The sequence below is a fragment of the Lathyrus oleraceus genome, chromosome 4, assembly GCF_024323335.1.
Source record: "Lathyrus oleraceus cultivar Zhongwan6 chromosome 4, CAAS_Psat_ZW6_1.0, whole genome shotgun sequence".
Lineage (NCBI taxonomy): Eukaryota > Viridiplantae > Streptophyta > Magnoliopsida > Fabales > Fabaceae > Lathyrus > Lathyrus oleraceus.
In genome coordinates, this window is record NC_066582.1 from 23,301,678 (window position 1) to 23,316,391 (window position 14,714).

Sequence of the window (14,714 nt, forward strand, 5' to 3'; positions counted from 1 at the left end):
TTTTATACGAGAGTAAAAGACTAAAGAAGTTAAAATCAATAGAGCGAAAGTTTGAGTTTTTAACTGGACAGTGTAAATTGGACATTAATTCTAAATCAGGGCGAAAGCAATTTTTAAAGTTAATTAAATTCTAATCTTTTTCAAAAAGTGTTTTTAAGAGTTAAATGTGAGGACGAGAGATAAGCATTTGAATTTAATTATATAATCTAAGTCAACAGAGCGAGAGTTTGAGACGAGGGTGTTTAAACGATTAGTATTTTCTTAAAAAGAGTTTCTATAGATTCTATTGTTTTCAAAAAGTGATTTTGGACTTAACTAATAAGTGACAGCTACGTTAATATAAAGTCATAGTCTATTCAACAGAGCGAGAGTTTAAGAAAAGATTTTTAATCAATAGTATCTACTGAAAAGATTTATTTTAAAACCAAGAAACCAACGAAGATTTGATTCCCTAATTACAACGAACTACATACCGATATCCGCTTAATTGATATTTAATTTAGATCTAGTTTTAGTTTTAACTTTTCCCCCGAAACAATCAAAATATCATCCGCCTTAGCTTTACGAAGTAACCTTAGAAAACGGTATATCGATTCATAAGTCCCTGTGGGATCGATATCTTTTAAAACTACGCGATAGAACTGTGCACTTGAAGTTAGTACCCCAATTCGACTCATAAAGTCGCGATCAAGTTTTTGGCGCCGTTGCCGGGGACTTTTGTTTAGTCGATATCGTAACTCTTCTGTTACGCTGTAGAGACTAAGGCAATTTTTATTTTATTTTTTTTCGTTGATTTGTATGCCACACACTCGCTCACAAGGCGAGCCGTTTTACTTACGAATCAACGACATCGAACTATATCTCCGAGTCTTACGTCGAATTCGGGAATATCGACCTCAAAAATCTTCTTCCTTCACCAATACCCGAGATGGCAGAACCAGCTCGTGCTCTTCGAGATTACGCCGCTCCATCGCAAGATGAGCCGCATTCGAGTATTGCTCCACCCGCAATCGAAGCAAACAACTTCGAACTTAAACCTTCTCTGTTGCAGGCAGTACAACAAAATCAATTCTCTGGAAATCCTACCGAGGATCCAAACCTTCATTTATCCGTATTTGTCCAATACGCTGAAACTGTTAAAGCTAATGGTGTCACTTCAGAGGCAATTCGACTTCGCCTTTTTCCTTTCTCGTTAAGAGATAAAGCTAGAAGATGGCTTCAGTCTCTTCCTTCCAACTCGGTTACCACATGGAACGAGTTGAAGAAAGTCTTCCTTGCCCGATATTTTCCTCCAAGCAAAACAGCTATGTTGAGAGCCCAGATAAATGGATTTAAACAGAAAGATAACGAGTCTCTTTTCGAAGCATGGGAAAGATACAAAGACATGATAAGACTTTGTCCACACCATGGTTTAGAGGACTGGTTAGTAATTCATACCTTCTATAATGGTCTCTTGTACAACACAAGGTTAACAATAGACGCCGCAGCAGGTGGTGCACTTATGGATAAACCTTATGCCGATGCTTATCAACTTATTGAAAGCATGACCCAAAATCATTATCAGTGGGGAAGCGACCGAGCAATGGTAGAGAAACCTCAAGCGAAAAGTGGCATGTACAAGATAAGTAGCCTTGATCATGTTAATGCAAAAGTTGATGCTCTTGCCCAGAAAATTGAAAGTTTGAATGTATCACCTTCAACCACCGTGGTTGCCGCAACTCAGAATTGCGAAGTCTGTGGAATCCAAGGTCACACTCCTGCAGATTGTCAACTCCTAACAGGAATCCAAGCAGAACAAGTGAATTATGCTCAAGGAAATCCCTACTCGCACACCTATAACTCAAACTGGAAGAATCATTCTAATTTTTCATATAAGAGTAATAATGCTTTATACGCACCAGGACAAGCTCCAAATCAAGCCCCAGCTATACCTCCTGGATATCAAAAGCCGACCCCATCTACACCTAACAATAATGTTCCTAGGAAATCCAACTTGGAAATAATGATGGAGAACTTCATAGCTTCTCAACAGCAAACCAATAAAGATTTCTTAAACCATAATATACACACTAGTGAACAAATCAAACAACTAGCAAGTAAAGTAGATGCCTTGGCTACCCATAACAAAATGCTGGAAACACAAATATCACAAGTAGCTCAATAACAAGCGCCTACTGCTGCCCCAACTGGTGCATTTCCTGGACAGCCCCAACCTAACCCGAAAAGCCACGCTCATGCAATCATACTAAGAAGTGGAACGGAAGTGGAAGGACCAGTAGATCCAAGAAATGAAAACCAAAACTCTAAGAAGTAAATTAAGGAAGAAAGTACACCAAAGGAAAAGGAAGAGAGTAATAAGGAAACCGTAGAAAAGAAAGAACCTTATGTACCTCCACCACCTTATAAACCACATATCCCTTACCCTCAAAGGCTTATTAAAACCAAAGATGCGGGCCAATTTAAAAAATTTGTTGACCTACTGAAACAGTTAAACGTCACAATTCCATTTACGGAAGCTATTACGCAGATGCCCTCATATGCTAAGTTCTTAAAAGAAATTCTTTCTAATAAAAGGAAACTTGAAGATAGCGAAACTGTTACACTCACTGCTGAATGTAGCGCTATAATCCAGAATATGCCTCCTAAACTTAAAGATCCAGGTAGTTTCTCTATACCCTGTCACATAGGAAAATTTGTCATAGATAAAGCCTTATGCGATTTAGGAGCCGGTATTAGTGTTATGCCCTTATCCATATGCAAGAAACTTGAAATGGGGGAATTAAGACCAACTAAAATGTCTGTGCAATTAGCAGATCGTTCTGTTAGATATCCCGTAGGAATTCTTGAAAACGTTCCCGTGCGCATAGGTCAATTCTACATCCCAACCGATTTTATAATTATGGACATTAGAGAAGATGAAGTTACACCCATTATACTGGGAAGACCATTCTTAGCAACTGCCGGTGCGACCATAGACGTAAAACGAGGACGACTCACTTTCGAAGTAGGAGAAGAGAAAATTGAGTTCATTCTTTCCCAATTTTTGAAAGCACCTGCAATAGAAGATACATGTTACTTCATGGATATCATCGATGAATGCATAAAAGAAACAGAGTTAGAAAAGGACAAATCGTCTGACTATCTTGTAGAAGACAAACTCAACCAATGTTTAGCAATAACACCGGATCCTACGCGATGCCTTAAGAAACCAACCCTAGACCTGAAAACACTTCCCAAAAATCTGAGATATGAATTCCTAGACTTAGAACTTAAACGACCAGTGATAGTTAATGCAGACCTAGGAAAACTCGAAACCGAAAAACTCCTGCATATCTTAAGAAAATATCCAACCGCACTAGGATACAACATCACCGACCTTAAAGAAATAAGTCCTTCTATTTGTATGCACCGCATCATGCTAGAAGAAGACTGTAAAACCTCTAGGGAACATCAGAGGAGACTGAACCCTATCCTGAGTGAGGTAGTGAAGAAGGAAGTAACCAAGTTATTAGAGACAGGTATCATATATCCTATATCTGATAGCAAATGGGTTAGTCCTGTACACGTAGTACCGAAGAAAGGAGGTATAACAGTTATTGAAAATGAAAAAGGGGAAACTATAACCAAACGAATCGAATCGGGATGGAGAATGTGCATTGATTATAGGAAACTAAACAAAGCAACCCGAAAAGATCATTTCCCTTTACCATTCATTGACCAGATGTTAGAACGATTAGCAAAACATTCTCATTTCTTCTATCTAGACGGTTACTCAGGCTTCTTTCAAATACCAATTCATCCTGATGACCAAGAAAAGACAACATTCACGTGTCCTTTTGGCACTTTCGCTTATAGACGAATGTCGTTTGGCTTGTGCAATGCTCCCGCAACCTTCCAAAGGTGCATGACGGCAATATTCGCCGATTTTCTCGAAAATATCATGGAAGTATTTATGGATGACTTTTCCGTATGCGGGCAAAGCTTTGAAGAATGTCTTGAAAACCTAGAAAAAGTTCTGGAACGATGTGTAAAAGTAAACCTAGTACTTAATTGGGAAAAATGTCACTTTATGGTACAAGAAGGAATTGTTTTAGGACATATCATCTCAAGTAGAGGAATTGAAGTAGACAAAGCCAAAATAGAGGTAATCGAAAACCTTCAACCTTCGAAAACTGTGAGAGAAGTACGAAGCTTCTTAGGACATGCCGGTTTTTACCGACGATTTATTAAAGACTTCTCTAAAATAACTAAACCTTTGACCGGACTATTGATGAAAGATGCTGAATTCATCTTCGACAACAAATGTTTAGAAGCATTCCAAACGCTTAAACAAGCATTGATCTCCGCGCCCATAATGCAAACACCAGATTGGAATGAACCATTCGAAATAATGTGTGATGCCAGTGATTACGCCGTGGGCGCTGTTTTAGGACAACGAAAGGATAAAAAGCTTCACGTCATATATTACGCAAGTAGAACCCTAGATGAAGCACAAATGAATTATGCCACAACCGAGAAAGAACTATTAGCAATAGTGTTTGCATTAGATAAATTTCGTTCTTACTTGGTCGGAGCCAAAACAATCATTTACACCGACCACGCTGCTATCAAGTACCTCTTAACAAAAAAGGATGCTAAACCTAGACTCCTAAGGTGGATCCTGTTGCTACAAGAGTTCGATTTGGAAATCAAAGATAAAAAAGGAACTAAAAACGTAGTAGCAGATCACCTCTCTAGACTTGAAAACCTGGAACCGGAAACAACATCGATCAACGATGATTTCTCGTACGATAAACTTATAGCTACTTTGGAAGAAAATAAAGCTGATAAACAGGTAGAAACCACCTTAGCTATATGTGTTACACCATGGTACGCTGATCTCGTCAATTATTTAGCTGCCGGAATAGTTCCACCTACTTTATCCTACCAGCAAAAGAAACAATTCTTCTATGACATAAAACACTATTACTGGGATGACCCTTTACTTTTCAAAAGAGGCCCCGACGGTATTTTCCGTCGGTGTATACCTGAAGAAGAGGTAGAAAATATAATCCAACACTGTCACTCCGCTCCTTATGGTGGACATGCAAGTACATCCAAAACCTGCTCCAAAATCCTACAAGCCGGTTTTTATTGGCCGAATATATGGAAGGATGTGCATGCGGCTATCAAGAAATGTGATAGATGTCAACGCACAGGAAACATATCTAGACGTGACGAGATGCCACAGAAAGGCATTTTGGAAGTAGAGATTTTCGACGTGTGGGGAATAGACTTCATGGGACCTTTTCCGTCTTCTTTCGGTAACGAGTACATACTCGTAGCGGTTGACTACGTATCAAAATGGATTGAAGCTATAGCTTCTCCAACAAACGACACACGAGTAGTAACTAGACTCTTTAAGAATATAATATTTCCAAGATTTGGTGTCCCGAGAATAGTAGTCAGTGATGGTGGATCACATTTCATATCCAAGGTACTCGAAAAACTACTGTTCAAGTACGGCGTAAGGCATAGAGTAGCGACACCTTACCACCCCCAAACCAGTGGGCAAGTGGAAGTGTCTAACAGAGAAATCAAACAAATATTGGAAAAAACAGTCACCACCTCAAGGAAAGACTGGTCATTGAAATTACCAGAAGCTTTATGGGCGTATCGAACTGCTTACAAAACTCCCATAGGGACAACCCCATTTAAGCTTATTTATGGAAAATCCTGCCACCTCCCGGTAGAATTGGAACATAAGGCCTACTGGGCTATTAAAAATCTAAATTTAAACTATAAGGCCGCCAGCGAAAAGCGAATCCTTGATATAAACGAATTAGAGGAACTCAGACGAGACGCTTACGAGAATGCCAAAATCTACAAAGAAAGAACAAAACAATGGCATGACAAGCGCATATCAAGGAAAATCTTCAAACAAGGCGATACAGTCCTGTTATTCAACTCTAGGCTAAAGTTATTCCCGGGAAAACTACGATCTAGATGGTCAGGTCCATTTCAAATTACCAATGTTTTCCCCAGTGGAGCGGTGGAAATTAAAGGAAAATCCATTGAACCGTTTATCGTAAACGGGAAGCGTCTAAAACATTATCATCATACAGAGAACATTGAAGATTCACAAGTCCTGCACTTAGGCGTAGTGCCCCCAGATTTTATAGATTATATTTGATAGTTTATTGTCGAGCTTGCGACATTAAACAAAGCGCTTAGTGGGAGACAACCCACACATATTTATATTTTCATTTCTTACTTAATTATTCTTTTAAAATTTTATTTAGTATTCATTCTTAATCTATTTTAATTTTTCTTCTTCTATTCTTTCGGCATTTGGCCAAATCCTGACTAAAACTCTTGTTTTTCCTTTCTCTAGCTAACACTAACCTGATGGGACAAATTGATCGTATGGGTATCAAATTCAGAGGGAAAGCTCAGAAACAAAGGTTTGAGGAACTAGCAGAAAGAGAGATGCTACCTAGTTTGTTTGCTGATGATTGGGCAATGACTGCCCTTGGACTAAGAGAGAGTGTCTTGTATTTGCTGAGTCAAATAGGGTGGGAAACCACTCCTATCCGTAGACAATTCGTCACTTATCGGAGACTGACTCTAGAATTCCTTAGTTCTCTGATCTATCTACCCAGCCATGGAAAAGGAATAAGCAGAGGTTTCATTCAGTTCAGAATGTTCAACATGGAGTATCAATTTAACATCCAAGACTTTACCAACCTTTTAGGTTTTCCTACCTCCTTTGATACATTCACAGTGAGCCAAGAAGAACTTTTTGAATATAGAGAACTTGAACACTTTTGGGGAAGCTTGACTGGAAATGACGATCCCGAGGAACATGAGTTTCTTTCTGGAAACATACATAATCCGGCCTTTCGTTATTTCCATAAGATCCTGACCCACACCTTATTTGGGAAGAAGTCAAACAGTATCTCAGTTTCACGTGATGAACTCTTCATCATATTTTGTGCTTCCCAGAACCGTCCAGTAAACGGTGCCACTTTTATGTTGGCAAATTTTGACCATCTTATCCAAGATGAATGAGCACCGATTCAAATAGGCGGATTGATAACCATGATTGGTAATGCTATCGGATTACGTCAGCCTATGCTTGACTTAAGCCCTTTCTGTGGCATTGCGACTATGAGTATACCCTTCCTCTTCAACACTATGTTTATAGCAAACCTAGGGTCTGAAGAGTTTGAGCTTATAATTAACAACCAAGTTCTTTGCCTATTCACCCTGCCTAATCCAAGGACTAGTGTTCATAACCGCAATAACTGGCTCTACAATCTGAACGCAACACCCTCTCCTGCTAGATCTACTGAATCCATCCAGGACTATGAGATTTGTGACGACCAGATCCCTTATGCTGAATCTGACCCTCAGATACCATCTGGCTATTATGATATTGATCCTCCTCCTCAACCTGTCCCGACCGAAGAATCGGTAATACCCGATCTTAGACATCATGTGCCCGGAGCTAATTATAACACCACCATTCAGGCTTTGATGTCAGAACATGACGCCCTCAGAGAAGAGTTAGCTAACATGGGACAAGAATTTCTGGGATATATGAACAGTATGACAAATCAGTTCCATGAGTTGCTAAACCGTGTTAACTCCTTTGCTCCTCCGGCCAGAGATCATGCAGATGGATAGAAGTTGTTTTTCTTAGTTACTTAGTTTTAGTTTAGGTTATTCATTAATTTCGTTTCAAATTGTTTTAGTATTTGTTTTTTTTTTCTTTCGCATGTTTGCTTTTATCTTTCAATGTTACATTATGATTATTTTATGAAGCTATTGATTTATTTTACTTTATTATGACTTATGCAAATATCTATCAATAATGCTCTCTACTGTTGCCACCTACACGACTTATTAAAGATATACATATATTATGAAAGTAGAATAGCATGCAAGGCAATTTAAAAGTATCACAATAGCAAAATAAAATAAAACATATGCATAACAAAATAATAACAATAATATAATGATAAAAACAAAGTACGTTACAAGAAGGACTGTGTGACGAGCGTCACACAATCCATTACGGTCGTCACACCAAGTGCCTGTGACGCCCGTAACATCCCTGTCACGAGCGTGACACCGTCTGGCTATGTGAACGTTACTAACCGTTGGGGCACGACCGTTACACCATGCCACCTTTTTACCTTCCCCATTTATTCACATTTACCCACATTTATTTACTTTTCAACCACTCCCTTTCCAACTCCCAAAATTTCTCCTATAAATACCCATCATACCTTTCTCCATACACCACAAACCATTCTATAAAATCAATCTCATTTCCCTTCTCTCCTTATTACCTCTTTCAAACCACTTATCGCTATGGCGGGAAACCAAGATTTCGGAAATATCATCTTCCGATCCGAAGATGAAAATTATCAAAGGGAGCAGTTTGAGCGTTTCCAACAGCGAGGCGTCCAATCCACCAGGTACCCTGATTTACATTGTTTACAAGAATTAGGATTACTTCAAGGTATAGAATGGATGCTCCGCCTGGCTGATTTAACCTTTCTTTGCACTCATAATCAACCTACCTACCCCGCTCTCACCTTAGAATTTTTAAGTTCTTATTCGTACAACACTCCTACCGGTGAAGACGAGTACTTAACCGGTACCGCGACCTTCCGCATGTTCAACACCGAGTACTCCCTATCCCAAAACCAATTGAGCACCATGCTACAATTCCCTGTAGAAGGTCAAGTCCACCCTAGGATACCTCCGAACTCCCAGTGGCATATAAACGCCTTCGACCTCTTTAGAAAAATTTCCGGTGTGGAAACCAACAACTGGGATGTATTACTTGCTTCACATATACATAACCCAACCATCCGGTACTTCATCCGCATCCTGCAAAACACTATTTTTGGTCGACCGAACAACAGCAAAGTCAACGCCAAGGAATTATTTTTCCTCCACTGCGTCTTTGCAGCAGATACACAGGTAAACGCTGCCTCCTTTCTATTTCATCATATCCGCACCCTATGTGCTAGAGGCCGTCAACCTTTTGTAATTGGTGGATTAATCACCACCATAGCACTTGGCTTAAATCTTGGGGATCGACTTCAGAATTTACAATCTCTCCCACCCCTATTGATGGATATAAGCTACTGTCGGTCCAACCGCCTAATCAAAAACAGGGTAGGCGGAGGGTATTACCTTATGGTGAACAACCAGGAAGTCCCAAGTGTTGTTCTACCCAACATTGCCCTAACAGATGTCACCAATCCCAACCGCCACATCTATGATCTGAATGCTCCCGAAGCCACCGAGCCTACACAAGCAAACCCGCCTTCAGACGAGTTTGCCGAAATGGAGCAGGGTGATCAGGTTCCTGCCCAACAACCAGTCCCGCTCAACCCTTCCGATAATGCAGCTGGTCCATCCTCACGACGTCGTCGACGAAGAAGGCCAGCAACCAACGACGACATCATGGATGCTATCGATGGTATGCAAGCGCAGAATCTCGAAGTGATGCAGATGATGCGCCAGATGCAACAACAACAGGAGGTGAGGAATGCAATAACCGATCAGCGGTTCGCTCAGTTGCTCAGCAGGTTTGATGATTTGGAAGTACGTCAAAGATCACCAGGTCCAAGAACACGCGGCGGAAGGCAACATTGACTTTAGTTTCTTTTTCTTTTTGTATTTCTTTTGTTTTCTCTGAAACATTGGGGACAATGTTTCATTTAAGTGTGGGGGGAAAACCTTGTTCTTTAAATCTCCCCTTTTCAAGTATGTTATCTTTCCCTTTTCATTGTTATTCCCTTTTCTTATAAACAAAAAAAAAATTATAATATATATTTATTCTAAATTAAGTCCCTAGTGTGAGAAAATTTCTATTATCTATTCCCTCAAATTTTCATGAGCCATAACAAAAATTCAACACACTCAGTAAATATAAAGGTTGCTTATTTTATCAAACTTGAGTGAAATCAAGACAAAATTATTATCATACCAACGCTCTAAACAAACCTCAACATGTTAGATCAGAAAGGTACCTGTTATACAAGTCCCTGGACTTTTAACTTTATAATAACCCCGAGTAGTTTATACAAGAAGTCAGCACCATCTTAATAGCAAACTACGTGGAGGGCCGATGAATATAAGTGAATGATTCCCAAAATAAAAAAATATATATCAGGAAATGCACTAACTAAGTTAGGTGATCCTTACCAGATCATTTAATCTAAAGGCTGCATATCATATGAAAGCATAATACGAAAGATCCATTATGAGTTGGTCCAGCAGGTATCTGGTGCTGAACTTGGTAGGGCGGACTACGGTCCGATCCCCCTCAATTTGCAATGGACTAAATAACGAAGTTACCCGACTTATGTACCGGAGCTTCAAGCTAAAAAGGGGATCAGAATCACTAACCGGTCACTCCACTATGTGCGCAAAATGATAAAGGGCTTAATGTGATTTCGCTAGAATGAAAACGGGTGAAATAAGAGTAAAAGGACTAGGCTGGTTATAATAGCATGACTCAAACTGATTTGCATGAGGTAAAGTTATCAGATGTTGTAACGGTAGTTCTTGATGTCAAGATTAGACTCGGGTTATTTCTAAACAGGGTTTACCTGTAACCTAGTACGAATTGATGTGTGTTTTGAAATTTCATCTGGCCAAATTTTTAAAAGGATTTCTATACTTTATCTTGCTTGAGGACAAGCAAAGGTCTAAGTATGGGGGAGTTTGATAACATGAAATAATATCACATTTTTGGACTCGATTTAATTAAATTGTATTATTATTTGTTTCGATTTATTTCATTTTATTCGATATTACTCGGTATTTTCCTTTTATTTGTCTCAGGTAATTTATTTGAAGCACAAGCGAAAAAGGAAGAAAAGGAGGTGCAAAAAGAAAAGAAGAGAAGAAATTTCACCAAACCAAAGCCCAGCCCAAAAGTACTAGCGCTGAGCCTGTGACGAGCGCCACACATGGTGTGACGAGCGTCACGCCCTGCTGCCTTGTGTTACGAGCGTAACACATGGTGTGACGGACGTCACACCATTCTCCTATATTTTTGCCTTCAGAAGCGCAACAGAGGCACGTTGAAGCCTATTGTTACGCTTGACCTGGGAAACGTGAAGACCACTTTTATGGAAAGAGTTTTGGAAACCGTTACAAGTAGACTAGTATAAATAGTCACTTCCTTCAAACCCTGCAGCTCTCTCTTCTCTGTGCTCTTTCTCTTCCAGCCGTGCAAGCATACTTTACAGCATTATTTTTTTATAGTTTTTACTTTTCTTTGCAATTTCTATTTTCTTTTTCAGTCAAGCTTTCAGCACTTAATTAATTTTTCACACAATAGTTTCTATACCGGAAACTATTGTGTATCTTTTACCGGATCTAACCTTACGTTAGACCATAGGTTTTTTTTATTCCTTCACTTTTATTTTCCTGTCCGACTGAAGAATTCAAGAACAAATCCAACCGGTCTGTGGTGGAGTGTTCAAGATTGCCATTAATTATTCAGGTTCTTTAATTATTGTTTGAATTTATATATGCCCTGCATTATTGTTTATTTATATTGTTTGCCTGAGATGGATTTATTTAAGCATGATGATTGTTTAGATCTGTTTAGTATATCCAGCTAATTTATTTTGGTATCGGTATGTAAAGTAAGTGGAATGAAGGAATCAAAACTAAGTTGGTTTAATTACGTTTAAAAATAAAATCACTCTTTTTATGGTCTCAATTTACAGGTTTAATACCAAGGTTTTTGTACGAGAGTAAAAGACTAAAGAAGTTAAAATCAATAGAGCGAAAGTTTGAGTTTTTAACTGGACAGTGTAAATTGGACATTAATTCTAAATCAGGGCGAAAGCAATTTTTAGAGTTAATTAAATTCTAATCTTTTTCAAAAAGTATTTTTAAAAGTTAAATGTGAGGACGAGAGTTAAGCATTTGAATTTAATTATATAATCTAAGTCAACAGAGCGAGAGTTTGAGACGAGGGTTGTTAAACGATTAGTATTTTCTTAAAAAGAGTTTCTATAGATTCTATTGTTTTCAAAAAGTGATTTTGGACTTAACTAATAAGTGACAGCTACGTTAATATAAAGTCATAGTCTATTCAACAGAGCGAGAGTTTGAGAAAAGATTTTTAATCAATAGTATCTACTGAAAAGATTTATTTTAAAACCAAGAAACCAACGAAGATTTGATTCCCTAATTACGACGAACTACATACCGATATCCGCTTAATTGATATTTAATTTAGATCTAGTTTTAGTTTTAACTTTTCCCCCGAAACAATCAAAATATCATCCGCCTTAGCTTTACGAAGTAACCTTAGAAAACGGTATATCGATTCATAAGTCCCTGTGGGATCGATATCTTTTAAAACTACGGGATAGAACTGTGCACTTGCAGTTAGTACCCCAATTCGACTCATAAAGTCGCGATCACAGACATCTACGGATGAATGGGCAGAGAGAAACCACGACCAGACATCAACGGATGAATGGGAAGAGAGAAACCACGACCAGACATCTCTCGGATGAATGGGAAGAGAGAAACCACGACCAGACATCAACGGAAGAATGGGAAGAAAGAAACCACGACCAGACATCTCTCGATGAATGGGAAGAAAGAAACCACGACCAAACATCTCTCGATGAATGGGAAGAAAGAAACCACGACCAGACATCAACAGATGAATGGGAAGAAAGAAACCACGACCAGACATCTCTCGATGAATGGGAAGAAAGAAACCACGACCAGACATCAACGGATGAATGGGAAGAAAGAAACCACGACCAGACATCTCTCGATGAATGGGCAGAAAGAAACCACGACCAGACATCAACGGATGAATGGGAAGAAAGAAACCACGACCAGACATCTCTCGATGAATGGGAAGAAAGAAACCACGACCAGACATCTCTTGATGAATGGGAAGAAAGAAACCACGACCAGACATCTCTCGATGAATGGGAAGAAAGAAACCACGACCAGACATCTCTCGATGAATGGGAAGAAAGAAACCACGACCAGACATCAACGGATGAATGGGAAGAAAGAAACCACGACCAGACATCTACCGATGAATGGGAAGAAAGAAACCACGACCAGACATCTAACGATGAATGGGAAGAAAGAAACCACGACCAGACATCTCTCGATGAATGGGAAGAAAGAAACCACGACCAGACATCTCTCGATGAATGGGAAGAAAGAAACCACGACCAGACATCTCTCGATGAATGGGAAGAAAGAAACCACGACCAGACATTCCTCGATGAATGGGAAGAAAGAAACCACGACCAGACATCTCTCGATGAATGGGAAGAAAGAAACCACGACCAGACATCTCTCGGATGAATGGGAAGAAACTCGATGTTTATCGACCATCGAGAGATGATGTCTACTGACACCAAAAGAAAGGACCCACACGAGGATCAACACGACACTCACCGGTATCGTAAGGATGACATCTATATATGTCAAAACAAGGCAGACACTTGCCAGGGACTAAACTGGGGAGAATCAAGCTTTCCTTTCACGGACGGGTGAGGAAATAAACCTCTCTGGGGATCGTCAATTCTGAATGTTGTCAAGAGCAACCGCTGCAAATGTACCATACAGATGTTGAACAATGATCCACCTCTGCTGGGGAAATGGTCCAAGCCTGCAAGATGCAAGGGGAGGAAAACTCCTGCTGGGAAAGCAAATGGTCACTTTGCTGGGCACACAATTCCTGATTCGATCTCCCAACTCTGTGGGGAGTAGCACTGTTGGGGATGCTTGTTGATCTATCTCGAAACGGCAGAGAAACCCACTCAACTAGGGAGTCACTTGTTGGGGAAACACCAACCTCTCGACCATGCTGGAGAAACAGATTCTGAAATCGAACCAGATGACCCAACGTCGCGATGCTAAACTCCTCATAATAACACCTTCACCAACCAGCTAAACCAATCCTCGAATGGTAACCACGGCTTGGGGCTAATGCTTGCAATACGGATGTATGAATTTTACAGCGTAATGCTCCATAACCATGGAAATGCTACGCAATTAATGATGCAATATGCTATGCTTCTCTAAATGATGAATGCATAAAAAAATATCCCCCTCCGGGGACGGCACGAGCCACTCTGCTGAGGAACTCAACATCACTCCAATCTCCACCCTGCTGGGGAATAGCACCGCTGATGGGGAAAGGATAACCCTCACTGGGGACGACCTCCACTGAACCCGATCTGCTTGGGGATTTTACTGGGGAAAACAACCAACGCATACCCTCGTTGGGGAAACAGCAACCTTCAGACTTGCTGGGGAAATAACACTCTCAACCCTGCTGGGGGAGATAACCAACCTCAAGCCTAACTGTCGAGGAAACACCGATCTCGAAACCTCTAGGGAGATACCCATCTCAAACCTCTGGGGAGGTACGAAATTTTGACATGGAACACCTGTCGACTCGTCGAACATTGGCATTCACCATCTAACCACAGTGTCAACTTTTCACTTTTGAGAGTTCCCAGACTCATCTGGTCTCTTCTGATTCATCACCTTGTATTCTCGGCTTCTCTCTACTTCGAGACAATCGATCTCCTCAGATCCGGGCCAACTCTCTAATCCTCAGACTTTGAAGAGTCTTCTTGATTACCCTCTAGGATCGTCGCCATTCTTTCGCCGTCTTTTCGCCGTTCTTCTATCCCTCGTCC

At 40.0% G+C, this 14,714-nt stretch overlaps 1 non-coding gene across 1 annotated transcript; it reads right to left on the reverse strand.

Annotated features, from left to right (window-relative positions):
- Positions 1-1,306: 1,306 nt before the first annotated feature.
- LOC127077864 (small nucleolar RNA R71) lies at positions 1,307-1,413 on the reverse strand. Its single transcript, XR_007787631.1, has one exon. It is a non-coding gene; the product is annotated as a small nucleolar RNA R71 (small nucleolar RNA).
- Positions 1,414-14,714: the final 13,301 nt, after the last annotated feature.